The sequence below is a fragment of the Hyperolius riggenbachi genome, chromosome 1, assembly GCF_040937935.1.
Source record: "Hyperolius riggenbachi isolate aHypRig1 chromosome 1, aHypRig1.pri, whole genome shotgun sequence".
NCBI classification, from domain to species: domain Eukaryota; kingdom Metazoa; phylum Chordata; class Amphibia; order Anura; family Hyperoliidae; genus Hyperolius; species Hyperolius riggenbachi.
In genome coordinates, this window is record NC_090646.1 from 238,464,202 (window position 1) to 238,490,780 (window position 26,579).

At 42.7% G+C, this 26,579-nt stretch overlaps 1 protein-coding gene across 1 annotated transcript in view; it reads left to right on the forward strand.

Annotated features, from left to right (window-relative positions):
* C1H4orf54 (chromosome 1 C4orf54 homolog) overlaps nt 1-14,484 on the forward strand; it is a 43,603-nt gene extending 29,119 nt beyond the window's left edge. Inside the window, exon 2 of the mRNA XM_068231804.1 lies at nt 1,380-14,484. The gene's annotated coding sequence lies outside the window, so the exon portion shown is untranslated. The remainder of the gene's footprint in view (nt 1-1,379) is intronic.
* Nucleotides 14,485-26,579: the final 12,095 nt, after the last annotated feature.

Sequence of the window (26,579 nt, forward strand, 5' to 3'; positions counted from 1 at the left end):
TGTCCCTGATCATGCATGTAGATAAAGGAGAGAAGGGGTCCAAAAACTAAACTTTGGGGTACACCAACAGACAGTTGGCTTGGGGTTGGGTTGATAAGTTATAACATTGTATCTAGGCGTGTTAGAGGAAATCCAAGAGTGTAATTCCTAGTAATGAAAGATTCTGGAGAAGCATAGAGTATGGAGAATTGGTCTTTGGATTTTGTAACCAAGATGTCATTAGCAATTTAAGTAAGGACTGTTTCAGTGGAATGGTGGGGCTATTAATCAACAATAAGGGAAATTCTCAAACTGATCATCGCTTTAAAAATAGCCTCAGTTAATACTAATTGGTTTCCATAACTGTTGTGGTACCTTGGGAAAGTGAATGACCTTCGGTATGTGTAATTAGTGAAAGACAATGCCAGACGGAAACATCTGAAGACTCTCTACTCTAGTTTTGTCAGGAACCTGTTAATGACTAGGAATGTTCTACATAGTATGTAGTGAGGGAGTATTTTCTGTCACCACCTGTGGCTTATACAAATGTCACTGCCACACACAAACGTGCATGTTACACACAGGGGCTTCTAAGCATAGCCATTCACTACCTGCTACAATAAGCAAGGTGACCTACTTTAAGTGCAGTGTAGTTTGTTGTCACATTGTATGCTGCATAGAAGATCCTAGTCTAGAATCAGCATTTATGTATTCATAGGTAAAAATAAAACAAGATATGGGGAATTCCCATATAGTGTAACGTCTTTACAGGGGCATATCTGGGTAATATAGCGCCTATGACAAACACTGAAATTACGCCCCCCCCCCCCCCCCATCAGACCACCTTGTCCCATAATAACAGCTTATTTTCTTACAATGATACAAGTCTCCCTAGTATAGGTTGCTAGAGTTAGCCTCCAAGTAAAAGTAACCAGAGGTAGCACACTAGTATAGGTAGCCAGAGGTAGTTCACCCAGTATAAGTAGACCCCAGTTTAGGTTGCCCCCCCAGTATGTGTAGTTACAGATGTCTCCCCAGTATAAGTAGCCTTCTTTAGCATAAGTGGTAAGAGGTATCCCCCCCAGTACAAATAGTCCCTCAGTATAAGTAACCTACCCCCAGTATAGATTTGGCAGGTGTCCCCCAGTATACATAGCCCCCCCCCCCCCCAGGTAGTGAGAGTTGTCCTGCAGCATAAGGGTAGGTACAAATCTCCGAACACAGCTGTTGTTAATATCTACTATGGGGCGCCCAAACTTCCACGCCATCAAATTCCCCATGCCATGACCTCAGAATAGATTAATCAGCCATCCCCTCAGCCTTGATAAAGATGTTGATCGTTACATTAGCCTGTATCTGTCTGAAATGACCTTGAAATGACCTCTTTGTTTCCCTGGCAGTGACTATGTCTGCTGTTTTGAACCGGGTTTCACATGGACTAAGGGACTGTGGAACTATCACAAAGTTTTGTGGGACTGAAGAAGCCCTACTTGGAAAGCTTTGCGTCCGGGCTATTGAACAAAGGTGACGGATGGCTAAATCGTTTATATGGAAGAAGCAGAGAAAGAGAAAATAACTGAAGAAGAAACATTCAAAGCTTATGGAATGTGTGAGTTTGGGCTTTCTAGAACATAGCAAAAGTAACCAAAATTAGATGTCCATTGAAACTTGGAATAGCTACATTTTCCAAAGGTTTCCTCTATATCTGTTTTAATGCCTTGTTTGAAATATGAAAGGAAAAAAAGAAACGTGAGAGAATCTGTTTTTAGAAACACTTTGTATAGTATTGATATTTTTAGTATGTTTGAGCTCTTTTTGTATGAAAGGAGAAAAAAAGAAAAGTACGGTTTGTCTAGCTATGCAATGATGGCGTTCCCTAACATTATGTTGTTGCTGTGTCTTCCTAAATAAGGACAGTCTACCAGTGCAGTGTGTAGCTACAATACTTGGGACTGAAAGCAATGATCACTGTATTGCTATGTGCAGATAAACCATCTACATGAATGGATTTGGAAACAAATGTCACCAATGATCCCTGGTGAGTCATTTTGACATAAGCAGTACCTTACTCTAATGATGCCTAATGTAACCTTCTGTACAAGATTGTTCCGTTAGAAAGCCTAGAAGAGCTCACAACAACTCTAATTAAATACGTAATCTGAACCCAAAAAGACACTTCTGCAAGTAAATAATAATCTTGGTCCATCCTATACAAATGCTGCAACATGTAAATCAAATAACCAATGCTAAAAAAGACAACAAACCATTTGCTTTAGGGGCTTTTTTAAAGGGCTTAAATACTTGTGCTGCAAAATATTTTATTGTAAAGTCTTTATTGCTACTCTGCCTAGTAGCTGGTATGTATAGTGTGCTTCAAGAATCCTATCTTTTTAATGATAACAGCTATAGCTGTTTATTGTGCTTTTTATATTGACAGACAGTTAAAACATGAATTGTTGAACACATCAAGTTGAATGTCTGCCACTCAGAATAAAACGATATAACACAGGAGTATTATACATGCTAGAAATACTAGCAGGATGCTGTCAGCAGCAATTTAACTTGAAACAGGTCAACATTGCTCCTGTGAGGGTGACAACAATGTACAGTAAATGCTGAAATTATCAAAAGCAAATATGTTACTAGCATCTGAAATAAACGTGTTCTATAGTAGATTTCATACTGGTCTCAAAGCTTACCTGAAGTGACATGGGACATGATGAGATAATCATAGGTGCATGCTGTATAGTACTAGTACTAATAAGAAATTGTATGAAGTCCCTTTCCAGCACAGTGTTCTAAAGGTGGCCATGCACTGATAGATTTGCAGCAGATTTGACCATCAGATAGATTTCTGTCAGATGCCTGTCAAGTCGAATCTGATGTGTGCCACACACTAGGAACAGATTTCCAATAGATTTCAGAATTAAATCTATTGGAAATCTTCTGAAAATCGATCTAAATGCATTATTGGACTATTAGATCCAAAGCAACTCTATGGGCTGGCAGCAGGTCGACCTAGCATTTTCATCCTGTCAGATAGATCAAATCAATCGAAATCGATAGAAATCAGCTGAAAGTTGATTGATCGACCAATTGATCAGCAAATGATTTCTAATCGATTGAATCAATCGATCAAAGGCTGAAATCGACCAGTATATGGGCCCCTTAAAGCTAGTTCTGTTATCTATGCAAATTAGATTGTCAAACAGATTGTTGAATTTATTCTGGTGCAATATGCAAACTAGATGATTGCTTCTCTCCTATGCTAAGCCAGACAAAATTAGACAGATGGTACCTGTATTAGACCATGCCCCATCTGTCTAAGTGTGGCCATTAATGATACAGTTTATTGGACGATTAGTTCTCTGATTTGATCGTAATATCGATCAGAAACATTACAATAGAATCAGAGAATCAATCATTCGAAGAATCTTATAGTTAATGACCTTCTTAAGGGAATATAAATTGCACTGATGTGGCACCATCCTCTTCCCCTTCTCTCTTGTGTTATGTGTTTTCGAATTGTTTATAAATGATTGCACAATGCTGCATAATAAGTTGACAAGTTATAAAGGATAATAGTGATCTAGTGATTGGAGCGCATTTGTGGCAAATCTTAAAGCTTCTTTTTCTTCTACTCTAGCTGGTATAATTATAGCGTCCTAAGTAATATGAGAGCAGCAGATCTGAATGTTCAGTGTCCCTGCTGAGCAGCTGGGTCCTTATTAGTATACATTACATGCTCTTGTCATATTCAGTAAGGTCCAGATGTTCAGCACCCAAGCCAAAAATGTACTTGGCAAAGACTTTATTAGAAGGGGTTAAAGGATTAAAACGGGATAGGATCTAGCAAGTCTTATGTTGGCCATACATGGTACAATAAAAACGTACGATTATCCTGTTTATTTGATCTAAATGATCGAATCAAATGAAAGTTGAAAATGTGTTTTTTTCGATCAAGAAATTTGAACGCTTATCCCATTTTTTCGAGAAAAATCAGATCGGACATGCTGGAAAAATCTTTATATTCGATCTAACGGAATAATCGAACAAAATTATCTAATCGAAAAAATGAAAACTTGTACCATGTATGGCCACCTTTAGATGGATCAGCAGTCACAAGCAATCTTGCAAAAATGGTCTTCACCTAATGAATAAATAAATAAATAACTATAACTGATAAATAACCTCTAAAATATTCCATTGGCGAACTAACAACCCTGCCCAGGCCATTTTAGAATATCTTTGCAAAATAAGCAATACTTTAAATCTTTATTGCTTTGCTTTACTTGATGACATACAAACAGCATACAAGTATACATGCAACAGTTACATTTTATTTCATCACCTCACTTTTCAGGAGGCATAAAAGACTAATCTAATGATTTGTAATGATAAAACAATAATGTCCACATCTGTATTCCCTGTTATACAGCATAATTATTCTTTGTACTTTTTTCTAATTTTTTTTTCTTAACCCTCTTGGCGTTTCATTTTTTCTGCCAATTGGGCAGAAATCCATTTTTTTTAAAAAAAATTTTTTGTTTCATGTAAAGTTACCAGAGTGGTAGCTACATGAAACACCACTAGAGGGTGCATGTGTCCCTCTAGTGCGATTGTCGCCGGCATCAATAGCAAACAGGGGAACGCGTATATATAACGCGTTCTCCTGTCGCCATGGCGACAATCGGAATGACGTCATGGACGTCAGACGCCTCCGATCCAGCCCATAGCGCTGCCTGGAACTCATTGGTCCGGGCAGCGCAGGGCTCTGGCGGGGGGGCCCTTTTCCGCCGCTGCGTGCCGGCGATTGCTGCAGAGTGGCTGCAATCAAGCTGTACGTGCGGCTAGCAAAGTGCTAGCTGCACGTACAGCACTTTGAATGGGGCGAATCGCCCCACCAGAAGCTGAGATAGCCTCCTGCGCGGCATAGCCTGAGCTCAGCTCGGGCTTACCGCCAGGAAGGTTAACCACTTGACGACTCAGCCTTTACCCCCCCTTAAGGACCAGCGTGTTTTTTTATGATCTGTGCGGGGATGCAGCACAGATCAGGTTGCAGGCAGAGCGATCAGATCACCCCCCTTTTTTCCCCCCTATGGGGATGATGTGCAGGGGGGGTCTGATCGCTCCTGCCTGCCTGGGTGTTGCGGGGGGGCACCTCAAAGCCCCCCTCCATGGCGAAATTCTCCCCCTCCCTCTCCTCCCTCTCACTCCTGGTGATCGGGGCTGCACAGGACGCTATCCGTCCTGTGCAGCCTGTGACAGGCTGTCCTCTGTCACATGGCGGCGGTTACCGGCCGCTGTAGCAGCAGCGCCATTCAATGTAAACAAAGGAGACAAACGTCTCCTGCGTTTACATTTAGTCTGCGAGCCGCGATCAGCGGCTCGCAGGCTATTCACGGAGACCCGCTCCGTGATCTAACGGAAAACGGCCGCTCGCACGAGCGGCCTTTCCTGATTAATTAGGGAGGCACCTGGCGACGCAGAGGTGCAGATGTGCAGATGCGTCGCTGGTCCTCCAGCTACCACTTTGCCGCCGCACGGTATGAGTGTGTGCGGTTGGCAAGTGGTTAAAGTGGTTTGAAACTCTGCATTTCTTCTTTTCTCTAAAAATTGAATTACAGCATAAATCCTACTTGGAGAAAAAATTTAGAGAAGGACGGCATTCAAACAGTAAGGCTCAGTTCACATCTGCCATCGGACCACATGCAGCCAGCGGGAGTGGACAGTGTAGAGTCCACTCTGGTTTGGCTGGAGCCTGGGGCAGAAGCGTTACCACCATAGGCTATATGAGGAACACATCTGCCTGCCCAGGACAACACAGAAGTGTGGCCCGCTTACCGCAATGGATCCCACGGATCCTTTGCAGAGTGACAAGTGTGAACAGCTCCTATTTATAAAATAGAAGCCATTCACTGTCAGTTTTGTGATGAGCGGGGAATTGACCAAAAATGTTCATTCTCAGATCAAGTGGGAACACAGCCTCAAAAACAGTACTTTTTTCAGTGAGTAGACCAGATCCAAGGAAATGATTACATTGTTTTTTTTTTAGGTTTCCTTATCAGCCACAATTAGTAAACATTCCTGGCGGTGCTTATTCTCAGCTGCATGCTTCACATAAGCTTAAAGGGGAACTGAAGAGAGAGGTATATGGAGGCTGTCATGTTTATTTCCTTTTAATCAATACCAGTTGCCTGGCAGCCCTGCTGGTCTATTTCTCTGCAGTAGTATCTGATTAAAACCAGAAACAAGCATGCAGCTAGTCTTGTCAGATCAGACTTATAAGTCTGAACCACTGAAACACCTGATCTGCTGCAAGCTTGTTCAGGGGCTATGGCTAATAGTATTAGAGGCAGATTATCAGCAGGGCTGCAAGGCAACTGGTATTGTCTAAAAGGAAATAAACATGACAGCCTCCATATACCTCTCTCTTCAGTTCCCCTTTAAATAGGAGATAAATGGTCACTAGGTACTTATAAATATAGCAGCTATGCAATAAATGCAATGGCAGCTTTCAGAGGAGAATAAACTGTACTTTGGGAACTTTTAATTTGTAATATGACACAATGAGCCTGAGGCTCTGAAAAATGCACAAAACCTCAAAGATATAATAAAGGAATTTATAGAAAGGATTTGTATGAAGTTACTTTTTCCTGAATTCCTTTATTATATTTTTGAGTTTTTGTGGTGATAAAAAGTAGAGACACATGTTTTTATTGAGTGATTTTCAGAGTTTCATTCTACTTTAAATAGAACTGTAACATTTTCCTAAAGAATTATTTTCAAACTCATTATTAATTAACTTTGTGACAGCAAAAAAGTCTCCAAGTGCAGCCTTCTATTGCGTGAGAATGTGTGCAGGTACACACGTCCGCACAGGGTCCGAAATTAGTCTGTCTCTTCACTACTAGGCATATTTTTAGTAAACAGACACATGGAATCAGGTTGAAGTAAGCAAGTGAAGAAAAAAACACATGTGGCCAAACCCATGGTACCCCTGGGCATACAATAAGTTGAAACTGAAACAAGTACATTTTATCTACCACATTTTACTCCTGTGTGAAATAGAACGCAGCTAGGGTGCTTAGACAATCAGTGTTTTGACAACACCACTTTAAGTTGCAATCATCAAAAATTGCAGCCGATTCACCAATATCTGCAATTACATTTAAGACTTCTCATCTTCTTGTAAATATAAACAAATGATAGTGGTATGGACATAATTACTCGTAGCTCTTAGAGCCCACTTACACTATTGAACACAGGTACCGCATGCATGGTCACCTGTGGCCCTCTGTGTTGCAATGCTAACAGACTGCGGCAGTCCTGTAGCGTAGAATGATTACCCACCACTGCAATGCACTGCACTGGTGGAAACAATCTGCATCGCTTTCTATGCAATGGCTGTTGTTCCTGCATACTGCAGACTAAACTGTGCACTGTGAGTGAGCCCTCAGAACTTTAAGTGACACTAAAGTGGAAAAAAACGTATAATATAATGAATTGTATGTGTAGTAGATAATTAATAAAACATTAGTAGCAAAGAAATTAGTTTCATATTTTTATTTTCAGTTGTATAGCTTTTTGGCATCATTCTCTACTATTTGCATTTTAAATTATGAAACACAACAGAGCTAATGAACCTTTGAACTTCCCTGCAGTAAAATCTTAATCTGAAATTGTCTTTCACTGTTTCTTTGATGTGTAAGTGCTTCAGAAAATAGCACTGTAGCCGACTAAATTAGTCTGAGAGCTCAGTGGAGCTCTTTTGCATAGATGAAAAGTAAAGTTTCTTAACTTTTCATGTACTGGAAACAATATGATACTCTGTTCTTTGCTACTACTGTTCTATTTCTTAGCTGTACTACACATACAAGTTTATTTTCACTTCAGATTCCCTTAAAGCCTTTTTAGTGAATGCTCAATAAAACAATTTGCTTTCGTTAGTATCACAGGTGTCTTCAGTCTCAAAATCATCTTATATGAATTGAAAGAAGTTTTTTGTGCAGTACACTGAATATAGACAAGAGGAGAAAAAAACAGAGAGCTGTCTGAGAAGAAAAAGATGTTCATAGCCAAGCATGGCAAAGGCTATAAAAATCTATAATCAGATTAATGTGTTTGTGACCATGGTAGCTAATATCAATGAGTGAATTTATACAGACCCATGGCCAACCACCATAAATATGGTCACATGTAAGGTTATAATTATTTGAACACAATACATTATACGTAACGATCGGACAATTGGCCTGTTCACAGGTGCACATTGCCATTTGATTCCATTGCAAAAATGTGAGCTGAGCTGTGCACTACCGCACACAGTGCACGTTACACCCACGTTACAAATGAATATAAGAAGGGAGGGTACATGGCAACATGCCTAACTGGAAGATGCAAATTTTTCAGATTTGCCTGAAACGGTACCCAGACTGAACAACTGAACAAATGGACAGCGGGGGTTCTGGAGAAAGAACCAAGAAAAAGTTTGGATCTCGGTTGACCTTTGAGATCAAAGTACAGACATTTTGAATTTGAATTGTACCATGTACCGTTATCTGTATGGAACTGTCGTCCATCGTAGGGTACTCAGAAAACCACTAATGGAAGACAGACTTTACAAAGCCTGACTGTAGTTAAAATGCATGTTTACGTGTCCTATGGGGAGAATGACCTTAGGACCAATTAAAGCAGGTTGGACAATTTAGTATGTCACAGCAGCTCTATGTCCACAGAAGAAAAAATATTACGTGATGCCTAACGTGAAAAATAAGAAGGTGCCTTAATATTATGAGATTGCTTTACTGCCTCTGGCATCAAATGCCTTTATTCTGTGCAGGGCACAGCATAATTAGATGCTTTTCAAGGCTCACTGGAGCAAAACATATTGGCCAGAGTAAAGAAAGCTCTCTCAATGGCAGGTCATGGGTCCTACAGCAGGGCAACAGGACAATGAAAGAAACAAACATCTAAAAAGACCTGAGTGTTTGAGGAGCAAACTTTGGACTGTCCTCAATAGGCCTGCTATAAATCCTGATCTGAATCCAATATAACAAATGTAGAAAGAGCTGAAACTCATAACTGGCAGAAGGCACACCTCATACCGAAGGCAAATGAAGCAGTGGCCAGAAGGCCACCTGACAAGTACAGAAGTCCTATTTAGAGATATGGAAAGCATTTGATATTGCGGTTGTTTCCTCAGAATGTTGTGCTATGTTGTGGTTATCATCAGTAGCGATGGCTCTGTCATTGTCCTTTGTTTTCATATTTACAAGAAGATAAATGAAAAGCAAAGTTTTGCCCGGTAGACTATGGAATAAATGGTGTTGGATACCATCTATTTTTTCACTGAAAAAGGGGGTTCTTTTTGAAAAAGTGCAATGATGCCAAAATGTTTAACCACATTCTTTAGGCATTTTTTAAATTAAAAATATCCTCTTTTTGTAATATCCTTTAATATCTTACTAGTTAGCAAAGAATGAGTGAGATTCCTGTACTATATATCACCATAGTAAAATAAAAATAGAAAAAATTGTCATATTTATCGTGATAATGTTGATGTCTCTTTTATAGGCATCTCCAATGTGGAAGACAAAATCCTGCTTCCTCCTTTGTTTTACACTGTCAAATCAAACCAACCAGTGGCCTGTATGGCCATTATGTTGTATGAAATTAAGCTTATGTGCACTGTCTTAAAATCTGCCTGCATGTCCTGGAGCATCAAGGTTGAAGCAGTCAGTTTGAAGCAAACCTGTTACTTGGAAAAAAAAAGTTACATACTCACCTACGAAGAGGGAAGCCACTGGATTACATTACTCCATGTAAAAGCTGCACTTCATTACCCAGAGGTTTCACTTTATGTGGGTTAATATCTAACTTCTTTCCACAGTTTTACTTTAAGGCTCTATTGGGGTCACCACTGCTTGTTTGATTGCCATTTAACCACTTGCCGACCGCGCACTCACACCGCGCGTCGGCAAAGTGGCAGCTGCAGGACCAGCGACGCAGTTCTGCGTCACCGGCTGCAGGCTAATTAATCAGGAAGCAGCCGCTCGCGCGAGCGGCTGCTTCCTGTCAATTCACGGCGGGGGGCTCCGTGAATAGCCTGTGGGCCGCCGATCGCGGCTCGCAGGCTAAATGTAAACACAAGCGGAAATAATCCGCTTTGTTTACATTGTGCTGCGCAGCAGCGCCATAAGGCAGATCGGCGATCCCCGGCCAATCAGCGGCCAAGGATCGCCGCCATGTGACAGGGGACGTCCTGTCACAGGCTGTACAGGACGGATAGCATCCTGTGCAGCCCCGATCACCAGGGGGCCAGGTAGGAGAGGGGGAAGCGGAATTTCGCCGCGGAGGGGGGCTTTGAGGTGCCCCCCCCGCCAGCCACACGCAGGCAGGAGAGATCGGACCCCCCCAGCACATCATCCCCCTAGTGGGGAAAAAAGGGGGGTGATCTGATCTCTCTGCCTGGTGTTTGATCTGTGCTGGGGGCTGTAGAGCCCACCCAGCACAGATCACAGAATTCAACGCTGGTCCTTAAGGGGGGGTAAAGGGTGGGTCCTCAAGTGACTGCAAAGGGGAGGCACAGACTTAACTGTCTGAGAAGATTGCAGCTTTTAGTAATGATAGTCTATGGTAGAGGAAGTGGGTGAAAATCTGGGCTTCTGACCAGTTACTTTAGAAATTGTTTGACAGGTGTTCAACCAGCTTCTATTCAGACAAAAACTTGGCGGCTGTAAGGGCCCTTTCACACCAGAGAGATTTTTTGGCGTTTTAACGCCACGGCCGAAGTTGGCATTTTGCTAGGTAAAAGAAAGTCCATAGATTTTCATTTTACCTTTCACATCTAACTCGGCGTTTTGGAGCGTTGCGTTTCAACGCTCCCAGGAGCTTTTTCAGGGCTGTTTACAGCCGAAGTTGGCTGTTGGCGTTTCAATGATAGTCAATGGAAAACGCCAACTTCAGCGTTTTCAAAGCGTTTTCAAAGCGTTTTACAGCTGACTTGTTCACTTATTTTTATAGAAGAAAAAAAAAAGGACGTTTTCATATGAGCTGTAAAACTCTTTCAAAAGGCTTTGAAACGCTTTGAAAACGCTATGTATTGGCGTTAAGCAAAAGGCTGACTTTCAGCCTTTCCTACCGCAGCCTCTAGTGTGAAAGAGCCCTAAGGGCCCTTTCACACCAGAGGACTTTATCGGCGTTTTAACGCCACAGCCGAAGTTGGCGTTTTCTAAGGTAAAATGAAAGTCCATAGACTTTCATTTTACCTTTCACATCTAACTCGGCGTTTTGGAGCGTTGCGTTTCAGCGCTCCCAGGAGCTTTTTCAGGGCTGTTTACAGCCAAAGTTGGCTGTTGGCGTTTCAATGATAGTCAATGGAAAACGCCAACTTCAGCGTTTTCAAAGCGTTTTACAGCTGACTTGTTCACTTATTTTTATAGAAAAAAAAAAGGACGTTTTCATATGAGCTGTGAAACGCTTTGAAAACGCTTTGAAAACGCTATGTATTGGCGTTAAGCAAAAGGCTGACTTTCAGCCTTTTCTACTGCAGCCTCTAGTGTGAAAGAGCCCTATTAAGGACTAGGAAAACATTTGTGGTTATAGTAAGCTTTTAAAGAGAATTAGTCATGATGCACAGTATCAGCAGTGGCCTATTACAATGGCCATTCTGCACCACATACTGGTTACTGTGCACATACAGTATGTCTGGCTTGCATGTTCTACCTGCACAAATTGTTTACTATGTGTGAAAAAGTTGAAAAAAAAAACATTCATAAGATTGATAAAAACCTTCATTCCCATAACAAGGATACACTGTACATCAGACTGGAATAGAAAACTCTACATCTCTGTCCTTTTTATTGCAAAACATATATGAAGTGTTTAAACAATTACTTTTTTTTAATGGATGTGATAGATCTCCAGTTTTTTGTATTCATTTTTTTTGCAAATGTACTGCTGATTTATGCTTTATAGCTTATGACTATTGAATTGCTTTCATTTGTATAGAGGCTGTCCTCTTCTGCTTTGCTATACAATATTTCTTGCCTCAGTGCAGAATAAGAAGCACTTTATTGGTAACAATGGACATGAATAAGACTGTGGCATTTCTGTTCACACGAACCTCAGGAGTGGTTCGGGTTGCAAATAAAAGTGTGTTTTTATTGTGTTTGTCAGTTACTGCATTTTCGGGAATGGTACAGATGAACACCAATCAGACTGCAATGTTTCATGGCATTCTTTTATTATTTCATTTATTTTGACTATTGAATAATTACTGTATATACACTGAGATCACCATTATTGACACTGTAGCTTGTGTTGCTATGTGCTGGGTGTAAATCTTGAAGTAATAAAATGAATGGCTAAGTTGAAGGATTGTCATACTCATCTTGTAGTGAAACTGTCTCATGAAACCTTGACTGTTGACTATTTTAGTGCCATTATCAGAACTTTATTCTTTGAGATTTGACTTTCTACTTTGTTGAATGAGTTGATCCATTATTGGTACACTCAACAGACAGCCAAGGTAGTCATTGCCAGAAGTGCAGGGAGAAGAAGCATTTTATAATTAACCAGTTTTATGCAAGGGGCAGCACTTGTTTCAATAGACAGCTTCAATGGGTAGCAAGAGAACACAGTAAGGCATCCTTCACACAGGCTGCTGCAGGCAGTACATCCACTGCCTGTTTCTATTGGGCACTGGCCACTACCATAGGCAGTGGAGAGCCATCCGCCACATGGAGGCACATCTGAGCACACCAACACTCAGACATGACATAAAGTGACTCTTTGAAGCCTGATAACTGCATCGCTTGCTAAGCGCTGAATAGGGATGGTCAATGTGATGCAAATTATTTCAAGCTGATACATCATTATGCAAATTTTGTATGCAAATGTATGCAGCTTGAACATGAACCAATCAAATCCTGCAGAGGTAAAATTTGATTAGTCCATTTTCAAGCTGCATAAATTTGCATACAAAATTAGCAAAATCCTGCATCAACTCGAAATGATTTGCTTCTCATTGACTGTTCCTAGCACTAACATTAAATTGCAGTTGGAAGGCACTCGGTGACTGGAAGATCAGAGGCCGAACTGAGAGGGAAAAGCAACATTATTTTTCATGAGTTCATCTTGTAACTCATTTGAGCAAGTTTCTATTACAACACACTGGCAGTGTACATTTAGTGCATACACAGTGTTCTGACTCTTCGGAAAAAATGGTATGTAGTTTGATGGATGTAGAATGTTCAAGATCACTTTGATAAAGGAATACTAAAGAGAAGTTGTAGAAGTTCCTAATGTCCCTGGAAATTGTACAAGATTTCTGTAACCTCACAAATTATGCTGGGGATCTGAGGTAATAAGAGTTTTCCCAAATGGGTCTCGATTCACAAAGCAGTGCTAACTGTTAGCACTGGCCCTTTTTGCGTCTAAACTGAGTTTAAATGTGAGAAGTAGTGATCCGCGCGAGGTGCCCACTAAAGCCTATGGGACTTAGTGCGCTTAGCGCGCGATCTGATTGAGAAAACCGATGCTAACCTACTTAGCACCCTGGTTAGCACGCCTAAAGACCGCATAGTGAATCAAGCCCATGGGGTCTTATACTTGTGTTCCAGGCACTGAGAAATGGAGGGCAATGCAGACCTTCCAGTACGGTTTTAACTGGGAGACGTAGCTTTGACTAAAACGGTAGACAGCTGTTAACATATCAGACTTTGGACTCCACCCTCTTCAAAGCAAAGAAAGCTCTATTTATAGATGCTCTTATTGGCTGGAGGACAACAGAAGATGTGGGGCAAAGCTAAAATCATACAAGTAAAAGTGTCTATTAAGAGTATATCTAAGACTGGGAGGCTGATGAAGCACACAAAGAAGAATTTGATTTGTTATAAAGGTACTTACAGGCATCTCAGGGATACTTGTGGTTAAGTGGTAGTGTCCAACTGTCAAAACATTGCATCTATTTCAAGCACACCTGTGGGCAGTTAAACACCTACTAAACATCATTCACTGTAGAACAAAAAAGGTTTGGGTGATGGGAACATAGCCCTGCCTCCTGCCTGCATGCTAGAAACAGCGGTGTGACTAACTGACAGTCCTGGGCATTGCCAAGTTGGAGGTGGTGTGCGCATACTGCTTGTTACTATACAGCCTTTCAAAGTGTCTTTCAGAGAGTGAATCTAGAAAATATTTTAAGGCATTTTATGGTGCGATTTGTAGTACAGCCACTTGATATATCCAGTATTACTGCACATGGGTTTAGTTCTTTATAGGCTAACAAATATAAAGCAATTGACTTTATATTGCTGGATAAAAGGCTCAAAGTACAAGAAAAGCACTGCATTTATTGTGGAACTATTACACAGGGATGGAAAGAAATGTTGTTTATGCTTGAATCTTTTTGACATGTATGTTTTTATTATCATTCAGATTTGTATAGTGTACATCTGTTGTAACTGAGAGTATATTTTTAATAAAAGACTTAAAAAACAAAAATAGTGTTTGGAATACTTTTGAAAATAATATTGTAAGAATTATATTTGTATAGTGCGTTATACATATTAAATTAACTATATACAGTGGGATGCGAAAGTTTGGGCAACCTTGTTAATCGTCATGATTTTCCTGTATAAATCGTTGGTTGTTACGATAAAAAATGTCAGTTAAATATATCATATAGAAGACACACACTGATATTTGAGAAGTGAAATTAAGTTTATTGGATTAACAGAAAGTGTGCAATAATTGTTTAAACAAAATTAGGCAGGTGCATACATTTGGGCACCACAAAAAAGAAATGAAATCAGTATTTAGTAGATCCTCCTTTTGCAGAAATTACAGCCTCTAAACGCTTCCTGTAGGTTCCAATGAGAGTCTGGATTCTGGTTGAAGGTATATTGGACCATTCCTCTATACAAAACATCTCTAGTTCATTCATGTTTGATGGCTTCCGAGCATGGACAGCTCTCTTTAACTCCCACCATAGATTTTAAATTATATTCAGGTCTGGGGACTGAGATGGCCATTCCAGAACATTGTACTTGTACCTATGCATGAATGCCTTAGTGCATTTTGAGCAGTGTTTAGGGTTGTTGTCTTGTTGAAAGATCCAGCTTCAGCTTTATCACTTATTCCTGGACATTAGTCTCCAGAATCTGCTGATATTAAGTGGAATCCATGCGCCCCTCAACTTTTGCAGATTCCTGCACTGGCCACACAGCCCCACTGCATGATGGAACCACCACCATATTTTACTGTAGGTAGCAAGTGTTTTTCTTGAAATGCTGTGTTGTTTTTCCTCCATGCATAATGCCCCTTGTTATGCCCAAATAACTCAATTTTAGTTTAAGCAGTCCACAGCACCTTATTCCAAAGTGAAACTGGCTTGTCCAAATGTACTTTAGCATACTTCAATTGGCTCTGATTGTGCTGTGGGCAGAGAAATGGCTTCCTCTGCATACAGCATCTCCTTGTGTAAAGTGCGCCGAATGGTTGAACGATGCACAGTGACTCCATCTGCAGCAAGAAGATGTTGTAGGTCTTTGGTGCTGGTCTGTGGGTTGACTCTGACTGTTCTCACCATTCGTCGCTTCTGTTTATCCGAGATTTTTCTTGGTCTGCCACTTCGAACCTTAACTTGAACTGAGCATGTGGTCTTCCATTTCCTCAATATGTTCCTAACTGTGTAAACAGACAGCTGAAATCTCTGAGACAGCTTTCTGTATCCTTCCCCTAAACCTGATGGTGAAACAATCTTTGTCTTCAGGTCATTTGAGAGTTGTTTTGAGACCCCCATGTTGCTACTCTTCAGAGAAATTTAAAAGAGGGGGGAAACTTACCATTGACCCCCTTAAATACTTTTTCTCATAATTGGATTCACCTGTGTGTATAGGTCAGGGGTCACTGAGCTTACCAAGCCAATTTGAGTTCCAATAATTAGTTCTAAAGGTTTTGGAATCAAGAAAATTACAACAGTGCCCAACTTTATGCACCTGCCTAATTTTGTTTAAATAATTATTACTGTAAATCCAATAAACTTAATTTCTCTTCTCAAAAGAGGAATGCACAGGCTGTTATCTTGCAGTCTCTTTTTATGCATATCAGTGACCTGGCTGTTCTGCTTATCATTTGGTTTTGGTCACATATTATTGGGCAGCACAATGGCTTAGTGCCCTGCTTTATAGGTTAATGACTGGTTTACACTTGCATTAGGTGACATACAGATCCCTGAAAACGGATCTGATTACCGGTTGATCGGATCCATTTTCACTCCGTTCCACTGTAAAATTGAAGCCTTCCACTACTTCTGGTTCATTTCTCCATATCCCCCCCAGACCCCCATCACCAAATTGGATTTTGCCTCTTGTAAGGGTTCGTTTCTTCAATGGTGTGAGAAAACGTTCTGTTTTCTCATTGCCCTCAATGCCGGGCTTCAGCGTCCGTTTCCGTTCTACTGGGCTCAGCGGTCTGGAAAAATTGGTCAGCAAACTTGCGGTCCATTCAGTGGAACAGATACGTGAACGGATCCATAGGTTAACATTGGATCCGTTCCCATTTGTTACGATCCATTCCCTTCCGATCCAGTAATGGACTGTTTTTTTTAACTCAAGTGTGAACCGGGCCTTAGGCTAGGTTCACAGTGGCCACAGCGGGAACACAACTGATCAGTAAAGCGGACCTTGATTTCTCCTCCTGGTCCACCCACAAGTGCTAAGGAAGTGTCGTCCGAAAGTACCATACTGGCCCTGTCCCATTTTTTAGGTACTGTGTGTTTTCTCCCCTTATGTTTAAACTAATTTATTTATAAAAATCCTACTTCATTGCCAACAAAGCCATATTTAAGCACGATATGTATATGAACAATGTAATACATTTTATTTTGAAAGCTTGTGATAGAGATTGGTCTATCAACCTCAAAAAACGTTTCTCAGGATCTACTCACATACCACACAGTCCAGGAAATAGAGATCACAACTTAAATGCTTTTTTGCTTGTTGAGTAGTTCATCAACCTATTTGTAAGGTAAGTAGAAAGACAAAAAGAAAGAACAACCAAGAGCCCCTAATAGTGTATTACTGTTGATATAAGGTAATCTTCAATTTGTACAGCAGATATGGATATACTAACAAGTCTGGGTTGCCGACCTCAGGCAACCACTCCAACCGCATATGGGGATATTAAGCCTGTCCCCACTCAGGCTAAGAAGTTGCTCTCCGTAGAAGAAAAATAAGAGTGTACACACCCATCCACCAGGTGGATAATGATATTTGTAGTAGTTACAGAGGCACCAGCAGAATAAAAATTAGTAGTCTATTAAAACCAAATAAAAAATTGGGGGATTGGGGTGGATCCGTCTCCCCAATATATATGGCACAATATCTGGTATCCAGAAAAATATATATGTAATCAGCACTCCACATAAAATGATGCAACGCGTTTTGCGGGTCCCAAGCCCGCTTCCTCAGGCAAATACAAGAGCAGGAGTAACTCCGAGATAGTGCAGATAGGTGCAGCGGAGTACTGATTAAATATATATATTTTTCTGGATACCATATATGGTGGTTGTGTCATATATATTGGGGAGATGGATCCACCCTGGTTCCCCAATTTTTTATTTGGTTTTAATAGACTACCAATTTTTATTCTGCTGGCGCCTCTAACTACTACAAATATTTGTAAGGTAAGTGGTTTCAGTGTCACTTATCTGTAGAAGTTTAAATATGTACACACAACTCATATGGTGACATCTCATGTACTGTATGAGAGTTGAAAGTTGGGGTTGCATGAGTGAAAAGGCCATGACCAAAGTTGTGGCGAAATTCCATATTGGGAAGCTCAGCCAAACACAGGGTCCCACTGAGGCACAGGCCAGTTCAGGATTACTTGGAGAGTGTTTATTAAAAATAGAAAATTAAAAAGATGAATCTGGGAGCATTTGCTGAGCCTCTGACTGACTGGGAGGGTTCAAGGTACAAAACAGGTTAGCCTGTTGAAAAATTGCTGCAGTTTATTGGACCCATGCAGTAGCAACTTTTAGGTGTGTAAGCCTCTCAGAATTTTACATCCTCTATAATAAAAACCCTGTGTCCCTGCGTGTGCTGTCTCCGTGTAGCTGGGTCCATGCTTTTTGCTACTGCGCACGTGTGCAGCACGGACCCAGCCTCACAGAGACAGGAGGACGGGGCTAGGGAGCCAGGCAGGCGTGTGAGCCGGCGCCGGGTGTGCGCAGTACATGCGGCGGGCGGTGGCGAGAAACACAGACCCTAGAGCCTGTTTTTAAATGGGCTTGGGTCTGCTAGTTAATATATAAAAGATTTATCACAGACTAACGTGGCAAAGCTGCAAACTTTATGAAACTCATATTGCGAGTATGAATGGATGTAACTGGTTTCTAAAACCTCCCATGAGCACTAGAAAATATGTGCTGGTCAGAGTCCCAATGTTAACATATTCTTCTGATAATGACAGTATAAGAAATTAGCAGTCAAATCACAAGAACTCTTTGTAATGCTTGGTGGGCAGACGTAGGCATTTATTTACACAGGTCTATCGAATTCTTTTGATGTGTATTTGTACCTATAGTGAGTCACTGTATCCTTTTACGGTTGTAAGACCTTTACCACCTCAGCAACACTGGAAATGGAGTTTTATTAAGTTTTATTAAGCCCATGCGAATCATCAAACTCCAGCTATGACTCAGTAGTTATTGTCTCCTTGCTTATGTAATCACTGTCTAGCTTTAGACAGCGTGCAGAGTTCAGGTGATGCCATCATCAAGAGGTTGGTAGGGAAGCCTGGCCATCTTGCGGGGTGTACCATACAGGGGTGTAACGGGGACAGGCAGATGTGACATGGCTGGGGGTAAAGGCCGGGCATAGTTAGACATCTGAACTAAGGAGATGGTGACCCTCTACAGCAGGGGTCCCCAAATGTTTTGGGTAGAGGGCCGGGTCAATATACTTCAGTCTTCTGGGGGGCCAGAGTATATATAAAATTATAATATAAAATTACAAAATATAAAAAATTAAAAATGATAAACTATAAAATGACAATATAAAATAATGTAGAAGTCTTTGTGGTCCAGACAGTGAAGCATACCCAGGTGACAACCTGAAGTCCAGTTGGACAGCAGTCACCTGATGTGGAATTTGATTGGAAACTAGCAAATTACTGCATTGTCACTGCTATTGGATGCCACTTTGCATCAGCATTGGCACAGCTATTGAATTGGATGCGATTGTGCATCAGCACGGGATCTACGTCTAAAACAGAAACGGATGTGGCACCATAGTGGATGTTCATTAGGAATGTGATGTGTTTGTTATAGACAACATTCTGTGCCTGGTAAAACCAGAGGAAGCCTGTGGCAAAAATACCTGAAACAATACCTTAGTGATAGGCAGTGCTATGGTATCTAGTGTTGTTTTTGATTTGGACATAACAGTACACAGCAGACTGGACACTAGTGCTGTTTGTGCATGTCAATAGATATTATATTTTCCCAAATAAGAACTGTTTAGAAAGAAGTCTACCGCATTAGGCCTGGACTGTTCTCTAACTACCTGGAAGTCCAGACCCATTTCTGAAATAGCTGTCTCCTGCGTCCTCTGCTGACATCAATATATCATGAGACTTTGATCTTTAAACACACCACAAACAGGTCACTTCATCTCCTCTGTGCTGCAGCTGTACATGGATGGAGCAGGATTTTAGTCTGTGCAGCACCTACGTTTGTTTACATAGGTATGGGGTTGCAGTGCTGTTGAAGCACACTTATTTATTTTTGGACTGTGATATTCCTGTTTGGCTTCGCCATGTGAAACTAAAAACTACTGTATGTAAGATTTATAGTTTCATGCACAGATGGGAGATTAACTCCGATGTTGAAAACTGTCTCCTTGGTGAAGACACGGCTCAGATAAGTCATGGATGGGAAAAGAGTTTTCCTTACGGAAATTTAGAAGTAATGTGCAACACAAGTATTAATAAACTATAATTTATTACTTTAGTAGCCTTATTATCTGTTGACTTGGAGCAATTTTCTAAAAGGCATAGGTTTTACCTCAGCCAGCACACCCTGCTTACGTCTATAGCATGTGGCAAAACTGTATTTCTAAAATACTGTTAATAACCCACCTTTGTTTGCCATTGCTTGTCCTGGTGATCCGGCGGTTCCCCTCTTATTTATATATTTCCCTGGGGTCTAGCGGAAATATCCCTGGGGTCTGGTGGTCCACTTCATATATTTTTCCCATGTAGACTAGTGGTCCCCCCGTTCTGCATTAAGATATGCCTTTGTAGCCTAGTGTGCCCCATTCCCCTTTAAGGCATTTCATAGTAGCCAAATGGCACCCCTTTATTCCACATTTCTCCCTGGTAGTCTAGTACCCCCCTCCTTTTCATTATACTGAGACCCGGTACTTGCTGACAGAAGAGCCCAGAGTGGAAGTGAGAGGAGGAGAGAGCCAGTAGCCAGGAAGCTGAGTCGTACTTACACTGCCACACTTCTGCTGCTGAATGGTGCCGGGGGATTGGAGATCAGGCACCATGGTGTTACACCCTGGTATCTCCACCACTTGTTATCCTGGGTAATGAGCACAGATACATGCTAGCATCTGTACTGTACTTATCTAAAGCTGCAGACTAATATTCGCATTGTTCTAGCAAATTAGGTGCTAAAAAGGATGTGAATATACTGTATGCTTGGCACAAGGTGGTTAATTGTCCCACGCCATGAGTGTAAATGGAGAAGAGGTCCAAGGACAGTATACGTATACCAACTACCAACAGATTAGTGGGCGAGGAGAGGAGTTAGCGTTGGAGTAGGAGACAGTTAAAGAGACTCTGTAACAAAATGTTGAGCCTTGTTTCTTCTATCCTATAAGTTCCTATACCTGTTCTAATGTGCTCTGGCATACTGCAGCCTTTTCTAGTTGCACTGTCTCTGTAATAAATCTTATCTTCTCTCCTCTGTCGGGTCTGTCGGGCTCAGGCTAGAATGTGTGGAATGTGCAGCACTGCTTGTCATTGGCAGAAGCTATACATACCCTCTCCAAGCTCTGCATGCGTCACACACTGAGCTGTTCTCACTCTGGTTAGAAGCCATGTTTTTTGTTTGTAAAAACTGCCTAAAACTGGCAATTACAAGCCAGAATTGCAGCAGGGAGTGGCAGAAACAGCACAGAGGGGCCCAGGAGAACATAATGAATAGAATGGTATGCTTTTTATTGTAAGAATTTTAGAGTACAGATTCTCAACTCCTCTGTGTATAGTTTAATGCTAGGTACACATTATACAATTTTCTGGCCATTTACCTGCCGAGTCGATTATTTCAGACATAAAATTAGACAATTGCAGCGCTCCTCTGTAGTACAAATAATGTGATTAGGCTGCTAGGAGAGATAGTAAGCAAACACCCAAAGTCTTACTAAAATAGGAGAAATATATAAATACATGGACTCCTGTCCACTATGCAAACATAAATTCTTCACTTTATTAGAATAAAATCAATTAAATGAATAAAATTCACAGTAAAAAATGCTCAAAGATGTCTCTACCAAACATTAGAAAACCTATGTTCCTGTATATAGAGCCTTCTTCTGGTTCCTAAATCAAGATAAAATGTATACAAACACCAATATCCATAGGTAGATAGCATAAGACATGGAAATCCACTTGTATTTGGCCAGGGGTCGGCAACCCGCGGCTCCGGAGCCGCAATTGGCTCTTTTTCCCCTTTGCCGCGGCTCAGTCCCGGCTCCGGTGCTGCAGGGCTGCCCATTCTGACACTACACCGGTAGTGGGTGACTGGGTGTCAGTGGTTGCGGCGCGCGTGTGACGTTTGCGTGTGTGACGTCACGCGTGCTGCCGCTGGCCGGCAGCCTATCAGAGAGGCCGCCGGACCAGTGCAGGGCTTCGGGCGGCCATTTTCCCGTAGCCCTGCAGTGTAGTGCAGGCAGGACGTGACGTCGGGAAGGAAGAGGAGCCGACGGAGTTGCGCGCCACAAGGAGGTCGGGACCGGAGGTCAGGACAGGAGGAGATCGTGACAGGAGGTCTTCTTACTAGGTGAGTAAATGGGGTTTTCTTTTCAGATCTGCTGAAGGATTTGTGCATATTGGGGTCATTTCTGCTGAAGGATTTGTGCAGATTGGGGTCATATTTGCTAATGAATTGTGCATATTGGGGTCATATCTGCTAGACTGCTAACGATTTGTGCATATTGGGGGTCATTTCTGCATATTGGGGACATATCTGCTAACGATTTGTGCATATTGGGGGTCATTTCTGCATATTGGGGACATATCTGCTAACGATTTGTGCATATTGGGGCTCATTTCTGCATATTGGGGTCATATCTGCTAACGATTTGTGCATATTGGGGACATATCTGCTAACGATTTGTGCATATTGGGGACATATCTGCTAACGATTTGTGCTTATTGGGGTTATATCTGTATATTGGGGACATATCTGCTAACGATTTGTGCATATTGGGGTCATATCTGCATATTGGGGACATATCTGCTAACGATTTGTGCATATTGGGGTCATATCTGCTAACGATTTGTGCATATTGGGGTCATATCTGCTAACGATTTCTGCATATTGGGGACATATCTGCTAACGATTTGTGCTTATTGGGGTTATATCTGCATATTGGGGACATATCTGCTAACGATTTGTGCATATTGGGGTCATATCTGCTAACGATTTGTGCATATTGGGGACATATCTGCTAACGATTTGTGCATATTGGGGACATATCTGCTAACGATTTGTGCTTATTGGGGTTATATCTGCATATTGGGGACATATCTGCTAACGATTTGTGCATATTGGGGACATATCTGCTAACGATTTGTGCTTATTGGGGTTATATCTGCATATTGGGGACATATCTGCTAACGATTTGTGCATATTGGGGTCATATCTGCTAACGATTTGTGTATATTGGGGTCATATCTGCTAACGATTTGTGCATATTGGGGACATATCTGTTTTATAATGGTTTTGCGGCTCCCAGTTTTTTTTCTCTTTTCGGAAACGGGTCTGTCACGGACGATTGCGTGAAGAAAAGAACGATCGCACTCGATTCCTGCGTCGATTGCGCTTCAAATCGGTACAATCTGGATTTATTGTGTAGGAGGTCTGCAGTCCTTTTCTTAGCAAAGAGAGCACCATTCCAAATGCTGGTTGGCTCTTTTGATATGCTAATGAGCCTGGGCCCAGAGAGTCCCTGGCTTCAAGCTGTGCTGATGGCCCATCCATCAGGTATAAGGTGACAAACACCATGACAGAACCAAATTTAGAGTGAGGGAACTCAGACACTCCGACTCCTTTTCCCAGCAGGGAGCCGACATGTGGCTTGCTGCTGCCAACTTCAAAGAACCTTTGCCTGGGAATGACCTGGTATAAATCCCAGGGGTCTCTCATATTCCATAAATTGCTATATGTATCATATTTTCTGTGTTGCCAGGCTGGCAGACCCTCCAAACTAACAGAGCAGGTAGGGCCCTGCCTGGCGTTGGTTCTGAGCACATTTCAGAACCTTCTGAGGTAAAGACTGCCCGTTAGGCAGTCCAACAGTGCCCTACTGGTACCACAGGGGTCCCACCCCTCATGTTTGGTATCAGACTGCTGGGTACATCGAGGCAGATCTGGAAATATTAGTAAATCTGCCCTGACCTGTACGGTTCTGTGAGATAGAGCCCATATATGGGTAGATATGATTTCTAGCCCCAGTACAAGAGGAGGGCTCATCTCATCTTTGAAGGAGGTGTATAGCTCCCCGCCCTCACTCCCTCCTACTGAAGCAGGGGCATAAGAATGGCTGAGGACAAAAACTCAGAGTCCTCCACACTGAACCATCTTGCACTCATCAGATGCCAGCTTGAGGATATGCTGGCATCCACCTGGTCTGAACTCTGAACTCTGGACTTTGAAACCAAGGACTTTATGATTCTTCCCACAATAAGGACATCTTTCCAGAACTAAGTATTTTTCTCCCTTCTTTTATTTTTCATACTGGCTATTGCTGTTTTCATAATTGTTGATTTTCATAATTGTCTGTATATATTAATTATTTATATTGCGTGAATAAACGACTTTCTCCAAGTCATTCACTTTCCGCTACCCTGCTTATCAGCACACACAGAAATGATCCCGGGTCTCTGAAGATACGCTACTGTTTGTTTGTTGTTGGCTAGACAGAATATCGTGTGTTTAACCGTTTTATTCGCAGGATTAGTCAGTCAGTTAGTGGGCCCCACGGTCCCATAGTAACCGCGGTGGTGGCAGTTTACTCTGAACCAGTAGGTGACGTTGTAATCACCCGTGTCTCACAGGCTCCCTTCTGAGTTGTCTGCGGCTAATTCTTAACGGTTCCTGCGCATTGACTGCGACCAGAGTTCGCACGATCTGTGCGCTGGCACCGTTTAGAAGGCTAAGTGCGGTCAGCCACTGAGGGCTCCTGTGACAGTGTTAGGCAGCGGTGGGATCTGTGTTGTGCTGAAAGTATCTGCGATAGCGCTAGCGCTATCGAGAAACGAACTAATTCGTTGGTGTAGCTGGAAGGCAATATATTTTTTATATATACAGAGAGACTGTGTAGCCAGTACCCCTTCCCCAAAGTTTTATTTTATTTGGCATGGAAATGTCCGGGAACTACCAGAACATGTGCCTAGCAGACCTGGAAAATCTTTGCGAAGAGAGGGGCATTGGCATCCTCCGCAAGACAAAACGGGACCTGATAGCAGACTTGTCCAGATGGGATGCCCAGCAACTGCGGGAGCCGGGAGTGTCCGCTGAGGTGGATACCAGCCCATCTGACAATCAAGGGGAACCAGAGGCTGAAGATCTTAGGCGTACAGAGGTTGAGCATCCTGCGGGCCCTGTTGCAACAGTTACGCCAGAGACTGTCAGTATGGACCCCAATCCCAGAGTTTCTGACATTACTCGCCCGGAACTGGCCAGTACTGGACTGTCCATGGGTGCTGACCCGGTAATGCAGCAGGCATTACAAAAGCTGATGGAGACTGACCTGGAAAAGTACATGCAGTACATGGAAGCACGAGAGGAACGGGAGCGGCAAGCTGCTGCTGCTGCTGCTGCTGAACGCCACGCAGAGAGGGATGCCGCTGAGCGAGAACGGGAGCGCCAATCTGCAGAGGCGCGGGAGAGACGACAGCATGAGCTCGACATGGCAAAGGTTCAACAGGCCAGCCGGAGTTCACCGCCCAGCCTCCCTGCTGAAGGAGCTGCAGCACCCGGAAGTGCAAAATTTAAGTTTGCTAATATTGAAAAAGACACAGACATTGACTTGTTTTTGCGGTCTTTTGAAAAAGCATGCCGTCAGTATCGTCTGTCCCAAGACCAGTGGGCCAGACATCTGACACCTTTGCTGCGCTACAAAGCGCTTGATGCCTTCGCAGAATTGCCTGCGGAGAAGGATAATGATTATGCTGCTATAAAAGACGCTATCATTACTAAGTACCAGCTGACGCCAGAAGCCTATCGCAAAAAGTTCAGGGCCTGGCAGAAAAAGTCTTCTGATTCGTACCGAGATGTGGTCAGCAGCTTGCTCACCACACTCCGTCAGTGGACTCTAGGCCTCACCAAAGGGTCTTATGGCGTCCTGGAGGACTTGATAGTCCTCGAGCAATTTCTGAACATTTGCCCTGCTGATGTACGACAATTTGTGTTAGAACGCAAGCCGACTTCAGCAACTGTCGCTGCAGACCTTGCTGAGACTTTTGCAACTACCCGGGTGGCTGATACACGCAGAACTGTCCCATCCAGCTGGAGAGGAGGTCAGCCCAATACCTCGGCAGACCCTCCTGCCCCTGTGAGCCGTCCGCCACAGAGGCCACCCAGCGCAGCTGCTGCACCCAGGCCCGCAGCGCCTGGAGAGGTCACCTATCACTACTGCCGCCAGCCCGGACACATGAAATTCGACTGTCCGGAGCGGAGACAGACACCACCAGCACCTGGATCATCTGCATCACCTGCACCTCACCCACAGCAGAGGCAACCCGCCAGCGAACCACAGCCTGGATCATCGGATTTTGTCCTGTTTGCACGCGGACAGGAAATCCGCGACCGAACCGACCAGCAGCAACTTGTTAGAGTGAACGGCAAAGTTGTCACCGGATTTCGAGACACCGGAGCAGACATCACGTTAGTTCACTCACATCTTGTGCCAAAGGAGAGCATCAGCTCCAGCCGATCCCTTGCCCTTACTGGAGTAGAGGGCACCCTTTTCCACATAGCCCACGCCAGAGTGAAGCTGGATTGGGGAGTGGGAGGGGCCCACGAAAGGGTTGTTGGGGTTATGAAGGATCTCCCAGTCCCTGTGTTGCTAGGGACTGATTTGGGCAAGCTTGTGTCCTACTATGAACCTGCCACGACCGCCTTGTCGCTCACGGAAGGAGACGGACTCTCCACCCACCACCAGGTACTTTATACACTTGGGGGAGCACCACAGGGAGGTGGGTTGAATGTGCCCAGTTCAAGGGTACCAGGTTCAATAGTGCCTGCTTCAAAGGCACCTGAGTTTGAGGTACAGACTGTCTGTTGTGATGATGCTGTAACT